Here is an 8,635-nt window from a genome sequence, read left to right as displayed (position 1 = left end):
TTGGCACTATATTTGCTCTTTACCAATCTTCTGGAACTTTGTCTTCTTTCAGTGAACTGCTTATTAGACTATATATTTTGTCTGTTAGTTCTTTCCTGCATTCTCTCAAAATCAAGTTTGTTATTTCATCTGGTCCATGCGATTTTCTGACAGCGAGATTGCTCAAGTGATTATTTCTTTCCTTGTTACTTCTGGTTCTTTCATAGTGGAGACTTTCTCCTCCCACTTGACATCTCTAGTCTGTATGTTCTCCCTCGTAAACACCGATTTAAAATGCTTGTTCATAATTTCTACCATTTCTATTTCCTCTGTGTATTCAACTCCTTGTAGTTTCTCAATTTTTTGTTTGCTTTTCAGTTTGTTGTTTACAAATCTATAAAATAGTTTTGGTTGATCTTTACATTTTTCTATGACATTTTTTTTCGTATTTTCTCTTTTCTTCTCTGCATCCATATTGATTTCTATTAGTATATATCTTCCATCTTTCAGGTCTTTTATCCTTTTCCATTTTATCCAAGCTTTATCCTTTTTGTCTTTTAACTCCCTACATCTTTTGTTGTACCAACACTTTACATACCCTTTTTCTCGCTTTTGTCTTGGAACATACTTTTCCACTGCTTTATAAATTTTTGTCAAAATATTCCATTTCTCTTCTACTGTTGTTTCCTCCTTGTGTATCCTTTCCCAGTCTGCTTTTTTAAAGAATTCTCTTATCTTCCATCTTTCAGGTCTTTTGTCTTTCCATTTTATTCAAGCTTTATCCATTTTGTCTTTTAACTCCCTACATCTTTTGTTGTATAAGCACTTTACATATTTCTCGCTTTTGTCTTGGAACATACTTTTCCACTGCTTTATAAATTTTTGTCAAAATATTCCATTTCTCTTCTACTGTTGTTTCCTCCTTGTGTATCCTTTCCCAGTCTGCTTTTTTAAAGAATTCTCTTATTTTATCAGAATTTGTTTTTCCATACATTAATCTTCCCTTTCTATATTGTTCGTTTTTTCCATGTATTTTTTCTCATTTAGTTCCAGTTCAACCAATATGTGGTCACTTACTTATTGGTGTCTTATATTCAATCTTGTCCACTATTTCAGGTTCTGATGTGATTATTAGGTCCAGTCTCGATGGTTCTTCTTCATTTCTATACCTAGTATTCTCTTGTATCCATTGTGTCATTGTATGTTCTATAATCATATCAATTAGTACGTTTTCCCATAGGTCGTCTCCACCCTTCACTGTCATCTCTTCCCAGCAGATTTCTTTACAATTAAAGACACCAATTATAACTATTCTTCCTCCATCTTCCATTATCTTATTTAGTGTTATCCTTGTGTTTTCTAACATATTTTTGTGTTCTCTCTCTTCCCATGAAGCCGTTTTAGGGGGCACATAATTTACCATAAACTTCCTTCTCTTCCCATTCCTGTCCTCCACTTCCATCATAATCATCTCTACTCTATTCTTTCCATATGTGACATTCTTCATATTCATATCCTTCTTAGTCAGGAACATAACTCCACCCCTTTGTTTTATCTGTTTCTAATCCAATAATTATATGCACCATGTCCTACACTGTTGGGTGGTAGTGGACCTTTCAATTTTGTCTCTACAATTCCCATTATGTCAGTTTTTTTTTCAGGTAATTTTTCAGTTCATTGAAGCCTGTTATTAAGCCATCTATATCTTAGTAAGACACTTTTAATTTTCTGGTACCTCCATCTTGTTTTTTGTTTCTTTTCCGTTTTTCTCTGCTATGAACCATTTCCTCACTTTCATATCCACTACTCTCCAATAGAATTTCTCTTTGTCTGACTCTGTTCTGTTCTCGTTTTTTCCCCTTAGTTTCCATTCCTTTTGCTTTCTCCTCTTTATTCATCTCTCTTTTTATCCATACCTGTTTATACTGATCACTTTTTGCTAGTTTCCCTGTTTTTGATAAGATGTTCACTGCTGTCGTCTATGACTTGTATTGAGCCTTAATCTGTCTGGTCTTATCTGTATTGTATTTCCATATTCTATATATTTCCTCAATTTCTTTCCTTGTTTCTTGTTCATCTTCTTGAACTACATCTAATATCTTCTTTACTTTTCATTCTCCTCCTTTACTATTGTATTCCTATTTGGATTATGCTTCTCTTCCATCCCTAATATAATAATACATTTCTTTTTATCCACTAAGTCTCTTACTATATTCTCCTTCTCCCTCATCACTTTAATAACTGTATCCTTAGTTTGTTCTTTTATCTGTTGTTTTACTATATCCCTAAATTCAATTTTGTTGTTCTCTTGGACTTTTCTCCAACCCTGTACCTCTTTTGCTATGGACTCTTTATTCTTCTTTAATTCCTCATTCTCATCCTTTACTTCTTTTAACTGTCTTTTTAATTCTTCTATTTCTTTATTTAGGTTTTGGTTCTCCTTCTTTAGTTCTTCCAATTTATCAACTCTTTGTGTAATCCGTGTAAGTTGACTGAACCTAACCTCCCACTGTTCGTTCATTTTCTCTAGTTTTTCCTCTAGACTTGCTAATCGGGGGAGGTTGTCATCTCCCCCCTCATTAAATCCATGGAAATAATTATCTTCACCTTCCATTGCGCTGCTCTTATCTATATTTCTAATTTTTACATTTTTACTAAGCTCTTCGACTTCACCTCTATCGTCTGCGCACCTCTTGTTGACATTCCTTCTGACTTCCGGGGCCCGTTCGTCCCCTTCCTCATTTCCTTCCATTTTCCTCAGTAATCCCTCCCCTTCTCCTTTTTCTTCACCTTCCCACTACACCACGAGCTTTCCCTTTCCCTACTAATACAACACAGGTACTCCCTCGTCGTTGAGATCCACGAAATTTGATTTTTTTCTTGGAGTTCTAAACTTCGCTGTCACTTCGACTGTCGTGTGTGTGTGTGTTTCACCATGGTCTTGGATCACGTGTTGAGCTCGTAATCGACAGCTATTTCCTTCCTAGAAGAGAGCATCAGAGCTATATGACCGATCTATGGGTAATGCTGTGATCTTACACACACCCACACACACAACTCCCCGACCACGAAAGTTGGAGTAACGACTCGCAGCGCAGCGATACTATAATTTTCAGCCCTGGGCGGGATTCGAACCCGGACCGCCGTAGTGGCGGCCGGGAATTCTGCCACTGAGACATCAAGTGTGTGTGTGTATTTACCTTATATTTACCTAGTTGTATTTTGCGGGAAGAGCTATGCTCGTAGTGACCCGCTTTTGTATCTTTCCGCATCCAGTTTTTTCTTAAAATCATGCATAGTTTTAACACTTACTGTTTACTCATTTAGTTTGTTCCAGATATCTATCACTCTGTGTGGGAAGCTATTCTTTTTCATATCTCTTCTGTAACTGTCCTTCTTTAGTTTCTTCTCGTGTCTTGTATTTCTTCTGTCCCATTTTTGTAGGTCATCCCTATCAAGAATTTTCATCCCTTTCATAATTCTGTATATGGTTAGCAAATCACTTCTTTCTCTTCTTTGTTCCAGGGTTGGTAAATCTAGTTTATCCAATCTTTGTTCATATGTGAAATTGCAAAGTGTTGGTACCATCTTTGTCGTTGTTCTTTGAATTCTTTCTATTTTTTTTTTTTTTTTTTTTTTTTTTTATTAGGTGTCCACAGTGACGCTGCGTAATCCAATTTTGGTCGTATCAGAGTAATTAGTATTTTCTTTACCATTTCTTCATCCATGTAGTCAAAGGCTACTTTCGTTGATCTTAACAATTTACAAATTTCACCGACATGTTTGTCTGGTATCATATCATTGAGATAGTTACTCCTAGGTCCCTTTCCGAGTTTAATTCTTTTACTTCTTTTGTACCAATTTTATATTGATCCAACATTCTATTTTTGCTTTTTCCAAATTCCATTATACTTCATTTCTTAATGTTAAAGTTCACTTCATTCTTCGGACTCCAATTCCAGACTTTGTCCAGGTCTTCTTAAAAAGATTTGCAGTCTTCCTCTGTACTTACTCTCTTTAATAGTTTCGCATCATCCATATCATTTATATAAATAACAAACCTTATCGGAGCCAATACAGAGCCTTGGGGGACTCTGCTTATCATATCTACCTAATTTGAGTTTTTGTCTCAAATTAGGAAGATATGATAAGCGAAGTCTTCCAAGGCTCTGTATTGGCTCTGATAATGTTTGCTATTTATATAAATGACATGGATGAAGTGTGTGTGTGCGTCTGTATATGTGTACATGTTTGCGTATGGTGGTGTGTATGCGTATTTACGTAATTCTATTTATCCTTTTGTAATGCACAATAAATTAGTAACGTTCGATTGGTCCCGCCTCCTACTCTCCAATTATTGATACCTAGCCTCAAATTCGAGTACAGTTCCAACTTATTCTATATCCTTGATTTCCAATTATCATAATTTCATTTGAATTCATGTATTACTCAAGCTTGGGTTATGTCACTTTCTAAGTTATTCCAAGTATCTCCACATCCTTTGGACATGTAGTCTTTCTTAACTTCTTCCCATGATCTCTAAAACCCTACCATCCTTAATCAAGATATCTCTTTTGTGCAATCTATCTCCTCTAGTGAGCTAAATACTGTAATCATATCACCTCTTTCTCTTCGATCTTTCAGAGTTGGCAGACCCAGTGTTTTTAGTCTCTCCTCATATGGTTTATCTGCCAGGATGGGGACCCGTTTGGCTGCTGCCCTTTCAGGGCCGGATTTACCTACATGTAGATCCTAGGCCAAACTCATCAGTAGGTCCTCTAAATCATAAATATACGGCATGCTTCAGTGTACAATGTACAGTATATCTATAATAAAATAGTAACCTCTGTTTGTTTGTTTGGTCATGAACTCCTCCTAGGGTTTTGGAAATAGACCCCCATAACCATATATATTCTGATAACCTATCACTCCAGGTACTTGGATAACTATATTTCATTGAAAAAAAACCTAGGGTTAAGGATTAAAGGGGTATAGTGTGGTAACACGCCACTACTGTAGTGTCTCCTTAACATGCATAGCATTTTTGTGACAAAAATTACTGTGATTAAACAAACCATTGTATGTGTTCATAAATATTATTTATATTTGTGAAATTAATGTTGCCACAAACTATGATAGCCATTGTAAGGAGAAAGCATGTAAATGTAAAATTATTGTATAATTTTACCAAATGTTGAATTGTCGGTTATTTTTATTTTACTTTTTCGCGGGCGGTAATATATTCGAATTCAAAGATAATTAAAGGTTGGTTCAATTCTTCTCTTACAGCCGAATATATTTCATTTCCAAAGGGCGTCTCCCTTCTCAAATTTATTTTTTCTTACTTTCTTAACATTTTATTTTTGTTACCTTTTCCACTGAGTTATATTGATACGTGTAACTTTTCTCCACAAATTCTATCAAAATTAAAATGATCATCATTTGCCCGCAGCAACGCGCGGGTAATTTGGCTAGTACATATATATATGTGCATATTATATATATATATATATATATATATATATATATATATATATATATACACACACACACACACACACTTCAGCGAATGGACGGCTTGGATGACGTTCTGAAGAAAACTGAAGTCTGTGGATCCCAACGCAAAGAGAAGTGCCTAGTGTTTTTGCAGGGTGGGGGGGAAATTGCTCGTGGAGTAGTGGGAAAGTAGGGAAAGAGGAAAAGGGGAGGGATTACTGAGGGAAATGGAAGGAAATGAGGAGGGAGTAGACTTGGCCCAGCCAGACAAGCGGAAGGTAAACAAACGACTGAGTGAGGATGACATGTCTAATAAAAATGTAAAGATTAGAAGTATAGAGAGGAGCAATACAGAAGAAAGTGACGAGAATATGTTCCAGGGATTTAAAGAGGGTGGGGGGGACACAACCCCCCCCCCCCCCGACTGATAAGACTAGAGGAGAGAGTTGATAAGGTGATCGAGGACTTGGAGCGCAAGTTAGGTAACGTAGACTCCATTTTCCAAAGAATTGAAAGGTTGGAACAACTAGAGAAGGCTAACAGAAACTTAACTGAAGAAATAGAGGACCTAAAAAGACAGTTAGGAAATGTAAAGGAGGAGAATGAGAAATTGAAGAAGAATAGTAATGAAAACAGAGAGAAAATAGCTACAGAAGCTAAAAATTGGAGAATAACTCAAGAAGGGAATAAGGTTTCATTCACTGACATAGTCAAACAGCAATTGAAAGAACATAATGAAGACTCAGTTATTAAAGTGATGAGACAGAAGGAGAATATAGTAAGAGAATTAGCTGACAAAAAGAAATGTATAATTATATTAGGAATGGAAGAGAAACATAACCCAGATAGAACCGCAAGAATCAAGGAGGAAAATGAAAGAGTAAGCAGTTTATTAAAATTAGTCCAGGAAGATGAACCAGAAATTATAAAGGAAATTGAGGAAAAATTCAGACTCGGAAAATATAGTACAGATAAGACCAGACCAATTAAGATTAAATTCAGGTCACAAACAACAGCAGAGAAAATTCTATCCAAGACAGGGAAACTAGCAACAAATGATCAATATAAAAAGGTATGGATAAAAAGAGAAATGAATAAGGAGGAAAGAGAGGCAGAAAAGCAGAAAAGAATTGAAGCTAAGGCAAAAAACGAGGAAAGAACGGAGTCAGAGAAAGAGAGATTCTATTGGAGAGTAGTGAACATGAAAATAAAGCAGTTCGACATACTAAAGAAAAACATAAGGGAAACAGAGAATACAATGGAAGTGGCAGAAAACTAAGAGTGTCTTACACAAATATAGATGGATTGATAACAGGATTGAATGAACTGAATGATTATTTGAAAGAAAAAGAACCGGACATAATGGGAATTGTAGAAACAAAATTAAAAGGCCCACTACCACCCAACAGTGTAGGACATGATACATACAATTATTGGATTAGAAACAGAGAGAAAAAACAAGGGGGTGGAGTTATGTTCCTGACTAAGAAGGATATAAACGTGAAAGGTGTCATATATGGAAAGAATACAGTAGAGATGATTATGATAGAAGTGGAAGACCGAGATAAGAAGAGCAGAAAATTTGTGATCAATTATGTGCCTCCGAAAACAGCCTCATGGGAGGAGAGTGAACATAAAAGTATGTTAGAGGACACAAAGATAGCATTAACTAAAATAATGGAAGACGGAGGAAGAATAGTTATGATGGGCGACTTTAATTGCAAAGAAATCTGCTGGGAAGAAATGACAGTAAAGAGTGGTGATGACTCATGGGGAAATGCTCTACTTGAGATGATTACTGACCATTCAATGACACAATGGATACAAGAGAACACTAGGTATAGAAATGAAGAAGAACCATCGAGGCTAGACTTAATAATTACATCTGAACCTAGAATAGTGGACAAGATTGAATATAAAACACCAATAGGTAAAAGTGACCACATATTGATTGAACTGGAACTTAATGAAGAAAAATATATGAAAAGAAATGAACAATATAGAAAAGGAAGAATGATGTATGAAAAAACAAACTTTGATAAAATAAGAGAATTCTTCCAACAAGAAAACTGGGAAGAAATATACAAAGAAGAAACAACAGTGGAAGAGAAATGGAATATTTTGACAAAAATTTACAAAAAAGGAGTGGAAAAGTATGTCCCAAGACAAAAACAAGAAAAAGAATATGTAAAATGCTGGTACAACAAAAGTTGTAGGGAGTTAAAGGACAAAAGAGACAAAGCCTGGAACAGATGGAAAAAAGACAGAAGACCTGAAAAATGGAAAATATATACTGGTTATAGAAATGAATATGTACAAAAGTACAGAGAGGAAAAAAGAAAATATGAAAAAGATGTTATAGAAAAGTGTAAAGATCAACCAAAACTATTCTACAGATTTGTAAACAATAAACTGAAAAACAAACAAGACTTAGAGAAATTAAGACAAGGAGGAGTTGAATACACTGAGGAAATGGAAATGGCAGAAATTATGAACAAACATTTTAAATCAGTGTTTACAAGGGAAAATATACAACCTGAAGAGATTGAGTGGAAGGAAAAAGTCCCCCCTATGGAAGAAATAGAAGTAACAAAGAATGAAATATTGACACACTTGGGTAATTTTGATGTCAGAAAATCGCATGGGCCAGATGAAATAGCAAACTGGATTCTGAAAGAATGCAGGAATGAACTGGCAGACAAAATACATAGCATAATAAGCAGTTCCTTAAAAGAAGGAAAAGTTCCAGAAGATTGGAAAAAAGCAAATATAGTACCTATATATAAAGGAGGAAATAAAGAAGAACCTACCAACTATAGACCAGTCTCTCTAACAAGTACAATAGCAAAAATATGTGAAAGAATTATCAAAAGTAGATGGGTAAAATACTTGGAAAAAAACAACGTACTAAATCCAAGGCAATTTGGATTCAGACAAGGACGATCATGCGTCACCAATTTAATATGTTTCTATTCAAGGCTAATAGATATAATACAAGAAAGAGATGGATGGGCTGATTGTGCATTTCTAGACCTAAAAAAAGCTTTTGACAAAGTACCACATAAGAAGTTGCTTAAGAAATTAGAATATGAAGGAGGAATACAAGGTAAATTGCTAAATTGGATGGAAGACTTTTTGCAAGAAAGAAAAATGAGAGTAG

This window comes from Oratosquilla oratoria, chromosome 24, assembly GCF_046742065.1.
Source record: "Oratosquilla oratoria isolate Oo_2021 chromosome 24, ASM4674206v1, whole genome shotgun sequence".
NCBI classification, from domain to species: domain Eukaryota; kingdom Metazoa; phylum Arthropoda; class Malacostraca; order Stomatopoda; family Squillidae; genus Oratosquilla; species Oratosquilla oratoria.
This window is presented reverse-complemented; position numbering follows the sequence as displayed.